Source organism: Parasteatoda tepidariorum, chromosome 12 (assembly GCF_982258835.1).
Source record: "Parasteatoda tepidariorum strain Cologne lab strain chromosome 12, Ptep-v5.0, whole genome shotgun sequence".
NCBI lineage: Eukaryota > Metazoa > Arthropoda > Arachnida > Araneae > Theridiidae > Parasteatoda > Parasteatoda tepidariorum.
The window spans coordinates 60750308-60768787 of NC_141766.1; the positions used below are offsets into that span (position 1 = coordinate 60750308).

At 27.9% G+C, this 18480-nt stretch overlaps 1 long non-coding RNA gene across 1 annotated transcript in view; it reads right to left on the reverse strand.

Moving 5' to 3' along the window:
- The window catches only part of LOC139427158 (uncharacterized), a 60593-nt gene that overhangs the window by 17361 nt on the left and 24752 nt on the right, over positions 1 to 18480 (reverse strand). Inside the window, exon 3 of the long non-coding RNA XR_015430846.1 lies at positions 4854 to 4989. This is a non-coding gene — a long non-coding RNA (uncharacterized LOC139427158). The remainder of the gene's footprint in view (positions 1 to 4853; positions 4990 to 18480) is intronic.

Genomic DNA, 18480 nt, shown 5'->3' on the forward strand with positions numbered 1-18480 from the left:
AGATAAAGTAGATATTATTGAATAGATTAAAAAAAAGAATAAATAAAATCCTTCCACATAACTGAAATGGTTTTACTACCAGCCTTTTCTCGTTCCGTTTTCACCCCATATCTAGCTTAATAAAGTATTTAAACTTCGACTCCAGGGTTGCCACGGATGACCAAAAATGCAAAAAGTGGTGATTAATAAAGACCAACCATTGCAATTTTTCGAGGTACATTGCTTTCAGTGCACTATTGAAATCGAATTCAAACCATATGTTTGCTTTTAATATGAAGAGTTTGAAATATAAGTCATAGTGGTAGTTATGATTGCATAATTCAGGGATCTCACCTGGGGTGAAAGCGAGACGGAAAAGAGGAAAGGCTGGTAGTAAAACCATTTCAGTTATAGCTAGTTTTGGGGAGGAGTTTACTTATTATTTTTTTAAATTTTTCAACAATATCAACTTTATCTTGGAAAAGGAGCAGTTTTATATATATGCCAGAATTATAAAAGAAATCTTGATAGTTACAGATATTTCATTTCTTTCGAAAAAAATACTGGAATGAAATGCTTTACGTACCAGGTTTTTCTCTTTTCCGTCTTGCTATATAAGGGCTTTCACCCATGGATGTCACAGTGAATAAAAATGTGAAAAGTGGTATTTTTTATTTATCTTTAATCTCTTAAATTATTCTAGCACTATGACTTACATTTCAGATTATTCATATTTAATGGAAAAATATTCTTTAAATTCACTTTCATTAGTAAAATGAAAAAAAAATTCTGGCAAGAACTGTTAATTTAAATTTTTCATAAAGTTTTGAATTTTAATATTCACCACAGGTTGCATTTTTTCTCGCCTGAGGCATGCCCGATTATTAAAGAGATCATAAATAAACAAAAATGAATTGAGTTTCTACCACTTTTTACTGTTTTAGTCGCCTGTGGCACCCTTGGCATCAATCAATGATGTTACATACGCCTGAAAATGCAAAAAGTGGTGAGCAATAAAAAGTTTGTAACTGATAGAAGGGGATGTAATCTTCTACACTATCTGCATATTTCTTTCAATTTACTAATAAAAGTAAATGCACGGATGATTTTCTTTTTAAACCTACATCATCAGTGTTTTTATGAGCTGGAAAAGTGAGAGGTACATAAGATTTTTCAAGCCTACTGAAAAACGATTGAATTTATCTTTCTTTTGTAAACTACGACATTATCCTAGAGTTTTTTTTCACCTATATATATTTCTTTAAATTAAATATTTATTGATAGCTTAAAACATTTAAATATATTTAACTTTTGCTTCCCTTTCAAGAAATTTACTAAACCGCGGGTATTCTGTAAAACTACATCAGTAAAATTATTAAATCTACTATGTAAATTTATAATTTTTAAATTTAAATGTAGTTAGAAATCTAAGAAATATATAGGAAAGCATAATTTCTGCTCCCAATTTCAATATAAAATGAAATGTTATAAAAATTTCGTAAAAGTTGTTACCTATGCTGCTAAGACTGTCCCTTAGCGGACTTTTTTTTTCTAAATGAAAACATGTAGTGCTAGCTAGATAGATGGGCATTACAAAAAAGGAAAAGATTGAGATATCAGTGTTTATTTATTTATTTATTTATTTTTTGAAAAAAGTACATTCGAGTTTTTCCTCCTGATGGGTTAAATTATTTTATACATTGGTTTCAGCAAAAGGATAAGCCAAACTCTTTCCCATTTGGTAATTTTAAATCAAACTGCTCTCTAGTATTGTTTCCTAACAGATACTTTGCAAGTTTTCGAAATTTTCATTGGATAACATCTCAGTACAAAAAAAAAGTTTATTTCCCACATGAAAATTGAAGCAATTTTCGCCTTACCGCTCTTTTAGACAATTTAAAAACGTGAATTATGTTTATATTGCTATAAAATTTTATTTTATACAGCAATAATAGCCATACAACCATTAATATATAATCAGAATATGTCACTTAAACTAAAGCAGCTACTGTAAACAGCAATGATCCACCCAATATTTACCTATGCCTCACCTACCTGAACAACGATACCTTAACATCTACTGAAGAAATTAAACCAATGCCAAAGCAAGATCCTTAGAAAAATGACCCGTGGAAGATGGTTCATCCGGAATACCAATATACATACAGACCTAAAAATACTAACTCTATCACAGCATATATACAAGCTAAACGCAGATTTTTTTGATAAAGCCATAAAATGCAAAACAGCAAATTTTAATGAAATTTTTAAATTTGAAAATTATATCAAAGATAAAAACTACAGACCAATAGCTGCACATTTCACCTCCGACGCCTCATATCATAACTATCAAAACAAATAATTTCATCAACCTTTCTGAAAATAACGTTTCCTCATGCTGATACAATTCTGAACTACTCCAAAATCAAACAAACACAGTTTAGAGCAAGCTGCTCGTTTTATTTCTTGATTCCTTTTAGTTATTCTAGCAAAGTGCTTGAAACATGCATAAAAGCAACTCCACTGCCTGCTTACCTCAATGCCTAACCAAAACAGTGCTAAAATTCCAGATGAATAGGAAAGGGGTCGCTTCACTGCCCAATTGCCCAATAAAATCAAAACGCTAGGACTAGGAAAATTTTATTTTACTATGAATGTTCGAGATTTAATTCAATAAAAAACCATTTGGCATGCGGGAAAATCTTAAATTTTAAAGATAAGAAGTACATTAAAAATGTCTTAAATGAAGTATATGGAAGTGAAACATTAAAAATAATGAAAAGTAGAAGCGAAAGTTTTGAAATTTTTATTTTTAGATGCCTCTTAAATTCTTCAATTCATCGCATTCTTCATTAATACTTTGAAACATCTAAGTACATCACCAATCATTATTTTTTAAAGAAAAGTTATGTATTAAATGACAATTTGTATTCACCAATCTTTTATTATTAATCCTTTTATCATTAATCATTGACACAGAACTTTTATTAAAAATATTTATCATACTTTTTTCATTATTTCGTATTAATTTTGGTCAAAGTAAGTGAATAATATTATATTTAGCATTTTATTATTTTATGGTTTTGAAAAATGAAATATCGGTGTCTTTTTCTGCGTTATAGGTAAAATTTTCGAAACACAACTCACTTCCACATAATATTGTTTAAAATTTGCACTTATTTGCAGTTATTCAAATCTAAGATAATCAGTCATTCATTATTGAAATTTTTTAATTTACAAAATCAATTATAGATAAATTTTTGAATATGAGTTCAAAAAAATTAAATACATTTTCGGAACTTTATATTTCAGTACAAATATAATTTCGATAATTTAATAGATTTTTGTTAGTGACTATAGACTGTTTTTTATAATTTTAAAATACCAAAAAATATTTTTGCTTGCAATTAGAGCTTCATAACTCTAAGTATAAAAGTGCTTCAAAATGCGTAGGAATCTACAATTAATAGAGACCGAAGGATGTAACTATTTTCTAGCAATTCACATCGTTAGTGTTTAGCTGTATATAATACATAACGATTAGTAGAACGATAAATGTTTAAAAGCATATGGGTCATTCTCACAAAAACAGTCATTTTCATGTCCCCAGTACATTTTATGTTTGTTTTACAACTTACGAAAAAAAAAATTCAGGGAAAGTGTCCTTCAGAATGCAGGCTATTAAAAGAATAAAAATAAAATTATCAATTTTTATTTTTTTATTTATTTTGGGTAATTAAAATATACCAATATGTCATTCCCTCACTAGTCCCCACTGTTGATTTAGAAAAAGAAAAAACTGTTTTTGAAATTAAAAAAAAATTTACAAATTCGTGTTTTTTATTTCAGAATATTGAAATATGGAATTCAGAAAATCAATTTTAAATTTAATTTCTGATAAAAATATTAACACAGCACTATTTTAAACTTTGTCCCTAGTGTTTCGCATCATTCCCTCACAACAATGTTCTTATCACTTGCAATCTTCTTAGAATAAAAATATTTTAATAAAAACTTTAGCAGTTAACAACTGAACAAAATTGTTAAAACAGTTAACATAGAACAAAATTGCAGTATGTTTCCATCTTCAACTTAAAGAAGCTGTGCTGTGGAGTAAATTTGAATGAATCAAACCAGGCAAAATATTTTACATTTATCATTCCCTCATGTCGTTTTTTAGAGTAAAATAAAATACAACTTCATCGAGAAAATAGATAATTATGTGTTGCTTTCTTGTATGAATATAATTGTATGTGATTGATTTCAGAAATTAATTATGCCTAACTGTTATTTTTAAATTTTATTAAATTTGTCATTCCCTCACTAGTGTATAAAGTGAGGGAATGATGCGATGTGAGGGAATGATTCAAGATGAGTATATTATGAAATTTTTTTTTGTTCAATCGTGGCAGCCAATTTTATTTCCCAAACCTGTAAAAACTATTAAATATATAAAACTAAATTATAATAAATATTAGATATACTTAGTATGTTATCATTTTCAAACTTGAGGTAGCTGTAACTTAGAGAAAAACATGTATTAAAATAAAATGTCATTCCCTCACTTTTTAAATAGTGAAATTAATTAATTAATTTAAGTATTAAGTATAATTTATTGGATATATACTTTCTTTATAATGCCATTACATATTTCTATTAATATGAAAAGTTTCAGAGCTTTTTATTCACTTTACTTTTTTGAGATTTTATGAACTGAAAAATGACAGTTTTCGTGAGAATGACCCATATAATTTTCCATCATTATTGGTTAGTGTTTATTGTTAACAACAAGTGTGAAAACATTGCAGATTTTAAAAAGTGGTGATATAAGTAATAGACGCTTTGATACTTTAATAATATATTTGTGACCATACCTTAACATATCAAGATTTTCTTCTTCTTTTGATCTTTGAGCTGGGCACCTGGGTCGCGCAGCGGCCCCTATCCCATCCATCATGTTTATTTTGATAATTGTGGCAGGAATTTTAAGGTCAGCAGTCTATGTGGTGGCTGTTAGATATCAGATTTTAGAAATGAGATATTAATATAACAATTTTAGAAGTCTAAACGAAGAGATATCTTCTATTCTTACAAGTTTTAAAGTTTTATTCTAAAAAGCAGATGATTATTAACATAAATATATGTGATTGAATATTCACGTAAATAATTACATGTTTTGTGTTCATATTCTTACTATACAAGTAATTATTAATATCAATATATGTGATTGAATATTAACGTTAATTATTACTTGTATTATATTTAAAATCGTACTATGCAAGTAATTAGTAACATAAATATATGTGATTGAATATTTATATCAATAATGACTTGTATTCAAATTCCTACTATGCAAGTAATCAGTAACGTAAATATATGTAATTGAATCTTTACACTAATAATTACTTGTATTTAAATTCTTACCATGCAAGAAATTTGTAACGTAAATATATATGATTGAATATTTACGTTAGTAATTATTTGTATTATATTCAAATTCTTACTATACAACTAATTACTAACGTAAATATATGTCATTGAATCTTTACATTAATAATTACTTGTATTTAAATTCTTACCATGCAGGAAATTTGTAACGTAAATATATATGATTGAATATTTACGTTAGTAATTATTTGTATTGTATTCAAATTCTTACTATACAAGTAATTATTAACGTAAATGCATTACTGTGATTTTAAATTTATATCCTTAGATTCCGTGTGTGACCAATCTGAATTATGATATAATTATAATTCAGTAATGCATCGAGTAACATTATTTCATGAGAAATTTTTTTTATGTGTGTTAATTCAAATTATTTTTTTTATAAATTTTAACTCATATTTTATTCGACATGAAACGAGTCATGTACAGAATGATTTACAGCTTAGTAAACATCGATTTATTTTAAAAATTAAGTGTACTAAAACAGGTCAATGTTAATGTTCATAAATATAATACAAATAATCCAATGACAAGAATCCATTTTTGAATTCAATTTTATATTTATTTTGAAAAGCTGTATCTATATAAACTTCGAATTACATCATTTGTTCAGTAGGAGAAGTAATTATATTTCTTTTCTAAAACTCTGATATTGTTTTAACCTATTCTGTTTGTAGCAACAGTGTTTCTATCAAAATAGCTTTTTTTATGGAATTTATTTAAAGGTATGATAACAACTTTAAGCAACCATTTTCGGAATGACGTTTTGATTGTTGTTTACAAAGTATGATTCAACTAATTTATCAAAATACAATTATTAGATCTTTAAAATGAGTTATTTTATATAAGAATGCAATATTTCAATATTGATCAAGTTTTAATTTAAGAATGTTATTGGATTAAATTAACGCGTGAGTATTTAATAAAATGCGACCATAAATGTTTTTAAAACCAATTAGCATTTTCTTTGAACAACTAAAAACGTTTACATTTCACTTTAATTTGTGAAATGCTATCACTTCATGTAACTTTGTTTTTGGTTATTGAGCCCTTAACTTTGATGCAGTGGTGAGCCAAAAAATGAAAAATAATAAAAATTGAAAAAAGTGTAGTAAATTTTGACTGTATCGATTAGACTGGGAAATTTCATTTATTTATTTATTTGCACTTATACAAATACTTGATCTTTCCTAATTCGACTGCGAGGATATTTCAAATCTGAAATTAGTTTGGTCCCTATAGCTATGAATTTTTTAAAAATGCATTTTTGTTTTATTTTTTGACGGAATCTGCAAGTTTAGAAACGTTATGCATAACAGGCAGTCACGTAAGTGCGAAAGGGGAGTAAGTTAGGAGCATCAAAAGGATTGAAAACTAGGGGAGTTTTCCTATTCCGACCTCTTCAGAAGAGCACCTAGGAGGGGAGCGCCTCTATTCGTATACGACGACTTTTCAAGGCATGGGTTCCTATGCACTTCTAATCCCGATGATGGGCCCAAATACCCTTAGAAGTTTGTCACAACATTTATGTGACCCCCTGTTATATATAACATTTTTAAACTTGTAAATTTCGACAAGAAATTGACTAAATTGTTATTTAAAGAAACTTTGAGAGAAAAACTGATTGTAGATCTGAAATCAACGATACGAAATTGTCTTAGATCTGTTAAAAAAAGATCTCATGCAACAGAACAAAACAAACATTTTTCCTTGTGCTATTAATTTGGGATTGCTTTTGTATTTTTACTAAAATCAATTCAATATTTTTGTACACTAATCTCAAAACTATGAAATATAGAAAAAAGTTTGTTTTTCATTTTTTGAAAAATTTTACCCCCTTGGTGTAAGTTATTATAATATTCATGTATTATGGTAAAAGAAAAAAAATCTTGTTTCTGAAAAATAATTGTTAATATAAAAGGAGTAGAAATTTTTTTTTAACAAAGCTGTTACAATGTTCTTTTTATTAGCCTTAAAAGTAGAAACTCAAGTCTGTTGTATATATATTTGGGGATCAAACATTTTGTTTTCTCGTTCTTTTTCTACCAGTTTTTAAATTTTTCTAGAATATGGCGAAATATAATTGCAAACGCATAGTTTAATATCAAAAAATAATTACCTATGCTCTTAATATACATTGGTAATCACCTAATCCTCAGTGAAATAAGTTTTTTTTTTAAAGAAAAAGCTATTGAGTTACCTTTTTTAATCTTTTGGATAAATGTTCGATAGAAACCGAGACTTATAAAAATGCGTTAGTGATGGGTAATAACAGTACTTTAAGTGGGAAGTTGCGCGAAACACTTAAAAACGCAATAAAAGACTGATATTGAAATTACGATAAAACATGAAAGAGATTTCTAATATACTTTTTCTTAGGAAAAAGCAAAATGAAGAGGTCTATTATCCTCTTACGATAATTTTCATTGGGAAGTTAGGTTTTCAACTCTCTGGAAAAGTAGCTTCGCCTTCCATCTTTAGCGAAACTCGTAGTGCTGCCATCTGGTGATAGTTCTCTAAGTTTGATATAAGCGTTAATGCCCACATTTAAAAAATATAATTAAAAAAAAAAAAAAAAAAGAAGAAGAAAAAAACTTTTATTTAAAAGGGTTCCCGCTGTCCATAAAAATTTTTAGTTGTAGTAGTAAATTAAGGTTAATGATAGAATATATTTCTAATTTAAAATACCACTTTATCGTTAAGTTGTTTAGAAGCCGGAATTTTCATGCATATACACTTTCTTCAGAAAACAATTTTTAGTGGTTACATAGAAATTAAATAATCGAAGTTTGTTTAATTTTCGTTTCTACTTTTTTAAAATTTACAATGCCTACCGGAACCATGTTTTAAAAACTGTAAAAATGTCTTTATAAATATTTTTGCTCAAAAAATTTATAGAAAAGAATAAAATGTGGTTTGAAGCAGTAATTTACTTAAGCTGAAATTTACTCAATTTTGAACTTTTATGGAAACAAATATTTGGATCACAGGAATGGGAGGAATACTTGGATGGAAAAAAAATCATCTCAGGATAACTGAGCCGGGATCTTGAGCATTGCTTAGCAAAAAAATATTTAATAGAAAGCTTTTCCATTTGATGTGTGTTTGGTATCGATGTTACTTAATTAAAAAAAATATTCAGCTTAAAAACATAAATGGAACTGTAATTTTCCTATCATTAACAGTAAATTGGTAGTTCATTTATTTTTAAAGACATCAAAATGTTTGCGCTGATCTAAGACATATATTAAAGAAACAATATAGTTTTCATACTTGATGACTTGATAAACTTGATAAATATAATTGATAAACACCGTTTGCTTCAAAATATTGAAGATGGTATTGAAAGTCGTCATGTTTCGAACACTCAAAAATTGGAGTTTATTACCAAGACTCATCTTACGTGAATGAAGAAACTAAATTGATTTGAAGTGATTGCCCTGGAATTTTATTCTATTCATATGAATGCCAAATCACTTGCTTTCGATATAAATCATCCCTTCTCCGAAGCGTGTCGAAATATACTTCGTCCAGATTTACCTCTCTTTACTACTGAGGTTTTTCTAGTTTGGTTTCATCATCTTTGCTCCCATGGTTTTCTAGTTTTGTATATCATTTTTATTTCACATTTTTTGTTGGAAATTAAACATTTTCTGTTTCAAATCATTTTTTTCATTCACTTCTGGTGAGTCTTGAAAATTGTATTCCTATTTACGTACTATTCTGATGATTTAATAATTTTATATCAAATTTACAAAACAAAAAATAATACATAAAAATGTGATACATTAAATATAAAGTACAAAGAAAATAAGGAGAGAAATGAAAAGGAAAAACATTTTTTAAAGGAGAATAAGAAAAGCTATCATAAGTAACGAATTTTTTTTAAAGAATTAAAAAGACGGAAAACAGAATAACAAAAGGATCTAATCCAGTTATTACTTGACATGATTAAATCCTCAAATTATAATGTCTTCTATTATTATATTAATATTGCCAAAACAAAATATATAAATACAATAGTGTGAGTTCGACATGGTTCGTCGACATGGTTCATACAATAGTTCGTCGACATGGCTATTTCATCAACAGGGTCATTCCGGCGACATGGTAATTACATCGACAACGTCATTTAATCGACAGGGTCATTTCGTCAACAGGGTTATTTTGTCGGTATGAACATTTCGGTGATAGTGTCATGCGTAATTCCGATACTAGTTTAGACATTTAATCTAAATTTTTTTTATTGTTAATTAAAAAAATACTATTATTTAATTATTAGACTAAAGCAAAATTCTTTAATCATGTGTATTGTTCCAACTGCTCTAAAAAAAGCATTTTTTTCTTTTAAAAAACTCATAACGGCCTTTCCTTCAGTTGAACATTCAGTTAATTAGACGAAACTTTTGTGAGCTCTAGTTGTATTTTTCAGGTATTTATTTCGCAGATAAACTGTTTCATTGTTAAAGCTCGTACATTTTTATAGATTAGCAACACAAAGGCACTTGCTATAACGACTGAAAATGATTCGTGATATAGCAAGTGAATGAAGGATGAAAAGAACAAGTAAAAAGAAGACAATGAATAAATGAATCTAAATCAGAAAAAGTAAATTAGGAATCAATGATATAATTTTGGAACTGAAAATTACGCATGCCTTTGCCTACGAAATAAATTTTTCTACCAATTGTCGACGAAAATAACTCTGTCGATGAAATGACCCCGTCGACGAAATGACCTTATCAACGAAATGACCCTGTCGACGAAATGACTTGCCGACCAAATGATCCTGTCGACCAAATGACTTAGTCGATGAAATGGTCTGTCGATAAAGTGTTGTCGATGAAACGGACTGTCGATGAAGTGATTATCGCTGAAATGAATGCGACCCAAAAATTCGATATACGGAAATAAAACATAAAAGGAAAAAAAACTCAAAAATACAAAATAAAACGAAAATTCAAGAAAAATACAAAATAATATTTTGAAGTTCTAATTAATATACATGCATATAATAATTAACTTCATAATGAAAAATATTTTTCTTTCAAGTCTATGGAATATCATAAGAATCGTCATTTCAGGTTTATTTATTTTTGCACTTTTAAGAAAAAATATTCTCTAAGATTTACATTTGTTTTTAGACTTATTGACGATTTAATTAATATTAATTTTTAAATTAAACCATTTTATTATACAGTATTAACACTGAAGAATTGGTCTTGTTTAGTAATCATGACGATAATATCAATTTTAATTTTTTTTAAAAATTCAAGTATTAAAAAGAGGAAAATATCTACATTGTTGACTTAAACGAGAAAAATAATGATTTTAAGTTTATTATTAATAAATTAATTGCAGGGAAATCTAAAGTTTCTGAAAGCAATTATTTAAGTACTATTTTTAAGAAAATAAATATAATTAAAGGAATTTTTAGTAATATGTATTTATCCAAAAAACAAATAGACAAATTTGACTAAAAACAATGGATATCCAATTATTCTAATTAAGTTCTATATAAAATCATTGAGTTAATTGCGAGCTAAAATTATTCCAGAAGATTTTGCTTTCTATTCGTTATCTAAATTGATATTTTTATGTGCAAATCTAATTCGGGAAAATCAGTGGCTAAAAAACTTCGAATATTTAATAAAGTATTTTTTCAATAAAAGTTAATAAATTCTTTTAAATGATCAAAATTAAAATGCGACGTTTAATAAAATAAATTAAAAATTAGACTTTTTATTAGTTAAAAACTTTAAATTATCCAGTATAATACTAAATTCCAGTATAATACGATACTTACCTTGCGCAAATCCAGTTTCGGGCCAATCCAAGGTAAAAAACAAATTGAATGCGGTTCTGTACTTCAGTAAGAACGCTCCAGAATACATCTCACTATCCTAATTTACGGTTTAATTTCATATTTTGTAATCTGACAAACTAGTAACGAAAAAATTTTTAAAACATTTTTGGCAAGGTGTCAGTATGTAAATAGATGTCTGATCTCGCTATTTGCTTTGTATGATTCTTTTGTGTTTTATTTGATATTTTTCTGGAATTTTTGTTTTAATTTGCATTTTTTTATATTTTTGTGATTTTTCCTTCATACGTTTTAGTTTCCTATCGTGTTTTTGGGGGGGAGGGGAGGTGCTTGTCCGACTAACGTATTGAAATATTTTGCTCTGGTTATATTAATACTATATTAGAAAGCACTCTAATTTGCGGATATAATTGCGTAATCTAACGAAGAGATTATATCTTTTTGTTATTTTGGCTTCTGGCTTTTTAATTTTTTTTTTTTTTAAATTTTCAAAAAATTTTTTACAACAAATTCGTTGTTTTTGGCAGTTTTTCTTCTTCACCTGTAAAAAATATGTTTACTTTTTATTTTTTTCGTTGTTTTGTTTGTATTTTTATCTTATTATATGGGTTCTATGTATTTAAAGCACACAAATGTTTCACAATTTATACACAACTCATATTATTGAAGGAAATTACAACCACCAGATTTATTTTAATTGCAATAATACATTAAAAGTATACTTCCCCTCAGTATTAAACCTAATTATCCAGAGTTAACTCGAGTACTCAACTCGGGATATTTAAATTAGGATAATAAATAATTTATCTTTTTAGCTACACCTTCAAATGCGAATTACTATTATTTCAATGGTTGGGAATAAATTTTCTCCTCAATTTTCGACATACTTCATACCTAACAAAAGAGCAAAAAAATAAGGAGTAAAAGAAATAAAAGAGTACTAAACACTTTGCAAAATCGCAAACATTTGACAATTTCCAACTATTTATCAAGTTAAAAGTTAAAAGAGCTAATTCACGAAAAATTGTTTAAAATAACAAACTAACTCATGCAAGCATGAATAAATATATCTTAATTGAACACCCCTTTAAGACCTGATGCAATTCAAAAGTACGTATTTTTTTTCTCATATATAAATAGCTCAAAGCTAAAAAAGTGCTAGAAAAGTTATTTTTATATGAACCTAAAAAATCAAAGATAATCCATGTTCACCAGAGATGCCAACTACCACGGTTTCTACAAAATATTTTAAAAAACGGTTGATCACTGTATCGGTATATAGCTAAAATTTGATTTTCGGTTAATTTCAAAAACTTTATAAAAAGCTCAGCTCGAACCAAATGCAGGCTTAAAAGTGATTCGGAATAGAGAAAAAAAAATTATAGTGAAACCTTTTCAATAATATAATTGGAGGAATAAATCCATTTTTCACAATAAACTATTCATTGCCAATAAATATTTCATTGACATGAAGCAGTGCGTATTGTATATGTCACGGTGAAACACCGAAATCTGGAGAATGTCGACATTCTCCGGTGAATGTCAACAATCACATGGTCGCTTTGGTGAATGTCCGAAATATTTGTTATAGCCAATTTTATATTAATTTATTCGTTAATATTATTATATTTATTTGATATATTTATAGTTATTCTATATTTTAATACTTACTGACGATAGATTAGAAGAAATATCAGTGTTTGGAGTATCGGGCAAATATGTGCCGGACGAACTCACGGAAATGCTCACGATTTCGGCACCGCTTGGCGCGGTCGAGAATAAGCGCTCTGAAAACCGCAAAATTGAGAATATGGTAACCCAACCGATCTATGTGTGACATCTTGCTACAGCGTGCAACCCTATTTCCTTGATTGAGTAGGAAAATGATGGTTCTATTCTATTTATAAATTTCTTTCTTATTCACTTCTATCTTCATACCGCTCTTGTATTTTTTTATAAGCAGTTTTCGTTTCGAATGAAAAATTCATACTTAATTTAATGTTTATGTCTCAGAATTTTATTTAAAACTAGATTCTTGTAAAAATCTTATTTTTCAACTTCGTTTTTTTTTATTATTGTTCTTAAAAGTGTAAAATCTATTTTTTTTTTTTTTTTTTAAATCTACTTGCTAAGGCAGTTTACCATTCTTTACTATACTATATATATAAAGGCTTGTGTGCTCACAATATACTAAGGCATATTGCATTCAGTTTCCAATTCAAATGTACGGAAATTTTATATAAGCTATTTTCTTTGCAGTACATTGCAAAAATTGCTTATTGCTTTTATCGCTAAATTCAGCATTTCAGATGCGTAATTAGGAAAAAAATAAATTCTTTTATTCCAAATGCATAATAAAAATTCTTCATAATGAAATACATATTGATACGCCAATAATGAACTATAATAGATTTGAGAAATGAGTTAAGGAAGCACTTTATACATATAAAAAAAATAAATTGCATCACTTTTTCAGATGTAGGTGATTTTATTAAATCTTTTTTTCTTAAATTAAACATTTAATCAGAAAAAGGTGATAATTTTCAATTGGAAATATATATAAGAAATATTTACAAAGGAATCGATACTTTTACGCAAATAATAAATTAAGAAAGGTCTGAAAAAATAGACCTGAGAAAGCAATTAATACATTTAAAGTGCTTTACTTTAACCTTATAATTTTATTCATTTGTTTGCAGTTTCAAAAGTTTTAAAAGTTTAAAAAAAAATATTTATTTCATTATCATACGCAGCACTTTACTTTAACCTTATTATTTTATTCATTTTCAATAAGATGAAGATTTTAATGACCCTACTTCAATATTTTAAAAGTTTCAAAAGCTATAAAAATTCAGAAAAAAAAAGTTTTATTTAATTTTAATCCGATCAAATTTACTTTAACATTATTTTATTCAAATGCAATTTCAAAAGTGATAAAGTACAAGAACCAAGTTTTATTTTATAATTATACGACTAAAAAAAGAGTGCCATTTCTTATAACATTACCAATGAAGATATTATATAATAGTATAAGAAAAAAAATTAATGGTAGATTCAAAATAAATAATAAGAAATACTTCACAGAAAAATCGATATTTTTACACAAATAATAAATTGGGGAACATCTTAGGAAATGGGTATACAAAAGCAAATTATACATTTAAAATAATTTATCCTTAGAAGGCAACAGTGAAATATTTTGTTAATGTGAAATATATTTCAGATGCTTTTGTATATAGTTTTAAAACCTTAAATAAACATGTATAATAAAATTAGTTACAGTTCCTTGACATAAGAGTTTCTCTGTTTCTTCAGTTTGATTATACCAACCTGAACTTTAGTATATATATAAAAGTAAAATATAATTTATATTTTAGGGCTCTAACAGAACTTTTGCTTTTATTTGTTCTTTAGCATTTATGCTATTTTTAACCTAATTGATTTGTTTTATCCACCGTGATTGCTTGCATCTTAAAAAATATCTATAGATGATTTATCGAGAAAATTACATTGTCAACAATGTCAACTTACATCATAATTCACAACACTTAAACTCGAAGAAAAGTTGTTCGCAAGTATAACACTAGTTTCTATTGCACGTATTTCAATTATAAATTTGGAGTTTAATTTTAAAAAAAACTATAATTTTAAACGCGCTAATATGATCTTATTAAAATTTAAATCAAATCAGTAAAAAATAGTTCATTTATCTATTTAATTATTATTATTATTTTTTTTACTGAGAAATTGAAAATAAAAAACACTTCTGAGAAAACTCCAAACAAGTCAATACAATCAATGCATCAGAATACGTCATCAGGTCAATGCTCTTCACAGTCATAAAATTTTAAAATTAAATTCCAGCTTAGAAGTTCAGATTAAAACTAAATTTGAAAGATTTAATAAAAACTATTACTAAATATTGCAAAGAGAATTTTGTGTTTTAACATTTGAGTTACATGATTTTATGAAAACACAAAAACAATGAAAAAAATTGTTATTAAATAGTGAAAACAATTCTATCCCTTGTTTACAAACGCTACGCAAAAGTAATTTGGCGACAGAGCAGGTTTGACTTAAAAGTTTTCGCCAAGAATGCCAAGCGGTGCCGAAATCGTGGTCATTTCCGTGAGTGCATACCGCACAATGGCACTTGACTTTAAAAAAACATCAGTGTAGGGTATACCGGGCAACTGTATACCGGGCAGTGGCACTTAGCCTTAAAAAAAACATCAGTGTAGGGTATACCGGGCAAATGTATACTGGACAGTGGCACTTAACCTTAAAAAAACACCAGTGTAGGGTTAAAATATCGAATAAATGTAATTATATCCACGAATAAATTCATATAAAATCGAATGTAATAAATATTTCGGACATTCACCATAGCATATCTGTGATTGTCGACATACACCGGTGAGGGTCCGAATGTACAAGAATGTAATGAAATATTCGATCTTTCACCGACGTATTTGGTGTTTGTCGACATTCACCGGTGAAAGTCAACAACCACCGATTTCGGTCTTTCGCCGTGACATATACATTATAAAATCTTAGTATCATTCACAAAGATGTCAACTTGCTCCTGACAGCGAATTAATATTTTCCAGTAGTAATTTATTAATTGCGATTCTTGGTTTAATAAATTCAATTTATTCGGCTTTTATCCACCCTCTATTTCTAAATAATTCGATGGCTTATATGATTCGCCACTTAGTTTTTGTCAAGTCATACTAAACCTTTTAAAAAGTAAGCAAAAATAGTCAAATAAAAACAAATTTTTGCTCATAGTCATTTATCGTTTTTTGAATTATTTTGGCGCGTCCGGAGCAGTTCGTATCTCTGCATTCATCCCAAAAACTTCTTGAAAGTGAAATTTCCTTATTACCAATTTTAACTCTCTTTTCCGTCGTGATATATATGGACTTTCCGCCCAGTTGGAGCAACGAAGTGCCGTTTTGTATAAATCTTTGAATCATTTTGAAATATTTTGAAATATTAAATTTTGAAATAAATCTCGCTCGCCTTTTGTATGTATTCCCAAACTGTAGATATTCATTAGTGTTTATTTTCGAATTGTACTTGAATTTTAATTTTTTCATGTACTTTTTTATTACTTGTAATTTTGTTATTACCTAATGATGGCAAAGTGCCATTGTTTTCTTTTTTATCTCACGAACTCCATTTTGCTCCCCAAACTTTATTTTTCTCATGTATGTTTCTTAGTCTAATTTCAGGATGAATGGGAAAAGGGCTGTAAAGCCTCAGACGCCCAATTCTACAACGAACGAACGAACCAACTCTTTAGTGGTGAAACTTCAAAATCTTACCAAAATTACCAAAAATTCTGGTACTGCAATTTCTATACGAATATTTGAAAACTAAATTATCTTTTTTCTAAATTGCTACTCTTCAGGGATTCTCCAATAAAATTTTTTTAATAAAAAGGCAAAGAATACTCTTTTAAAAATTTTGCTGCCAATTTCTTAGTTTTTTAATAGCGAGGGTAAATGTATATATGCAGCACCCAGCTCGCATCGACTACAGTGTCGACAAAAATGTCCACAGTGGTAGACGGATCATGGGTTAGAGTCCTCTTGCCGTCAAGCCTACTGTGGGGGGGGGGGTTCGTGATCTTCCTCTCTATGCAACGGAAATGCAGGTTAGTTCTATCAAAAAGTCGGCAAATTTCCCGAAATACTCCATCTAAGAGTTCCCTTGTTTTCGGGATTGGTTTCAAAATTTCTAAAAATTCAGTTGCTCAGCTCTATGGAATTGAACATTGATAGTCGTAAACTCAGGATTATGTCGGATGTTCAACGATGGTTATAAAATAATGATAAATCAATTCCATCAATTAATATCTTTTATTAAGGGTCTATATATTTAATGAGTGGTAGACAATTAAAAACTAAATCAATTAAAATTTTCAGTAATTTTTCCAACATTTCAAAAGTTTCACCACGAGCGACTTAGGACAAAGTTCTTTTTCGTATAAACTTTTGAATCATTCACATGAGTTGGTGTGGAAAATAACTTTAAATCAAATTTACAAAATAAAAAAGATTATATAGTAACGTAAACTTAGCCAGAGCTATAATAAATTTTCCCCAAAAGGGTTGAAAATTGGAAGCTGTGTATAAATTTTAGTGATCTCAAAGGTTATATATAAAATAATTTATTCTTATTTCAATAAATTTGATAAAAAAATTCTGATAACAATGTATCAATGAACAGTTTAAACTTTTATGTTCACTTATTTTTGCCTAGCATCTTTTTAAAAGGGACGGTTCCCTCTTTTAATAAATAAAAAGAGTGGTTCTATAATTATTTGGATTTATCGTGCAAAAACAGAGATGCCAACTGCTCCGGGAGCGCCATAATAATTTAAAGAACGGTAAACAAGTACAAACTAAATTTTGTAACTATTTGATTAATTTTGCTCACTTTTTAAACGGTTTAGCATGAATCAAGTGTTATAAAGTGGCGAATTATATAAGCCTTCGAATTATTTAGAAATAGTGGTGAATGAAAACCAAATAAATTTTATTTATTAAGCCAAGAATCACACATTAATAAACTACCACGCGAAAATATTTATTTGCTGTCCGGAGCAAGCTGGCATCTCTGAAAAAACAAGATGGTTTTGTCAGACATAGTATGCCAATACTAGTAATATTTATAAGTCCAGTAAGAGGGCATTTTTTAAAACTAACGTTTAGTATAAACCACTTAGTATAAATAAATATGTACTACTACCATTTATTTTCACGCAACTGTTCTTTCTTAAATATGGATCTCCTTTGTGTCGAATACAGACAAAAAATTCGTTGAAAAACTAGTTCATATCTATATGTTTTCTTGAGAAGTAAAAAATAATTACCGATATTTATTAGCAATTATGACATGCAGAAGGACTATTTCTTATCTAGAAAGGAGAAAATATAGAATAAGCTTTCACTGTAATTTTTAAGAAATCTAGAAAAGAATCGGTTTTACTGCTAGTTTTTCACAGTTTTCCCGGGTACAATAAGCCCTGCATCAATGAGTTAAAAGCTAAATATCCTATTGGGTATGGCCAAATAACTTTTTGGTGCCTATTGGTTTAGTACCTATTTTGAATGCTGCTTAAAAGTGTGTATTAGAATTCTAATACTTTTCATCGATTTTTTTTCCTTGCATTACGATATTTTGGTACCAATGATTTTCTAATAATCTAAATAATTATA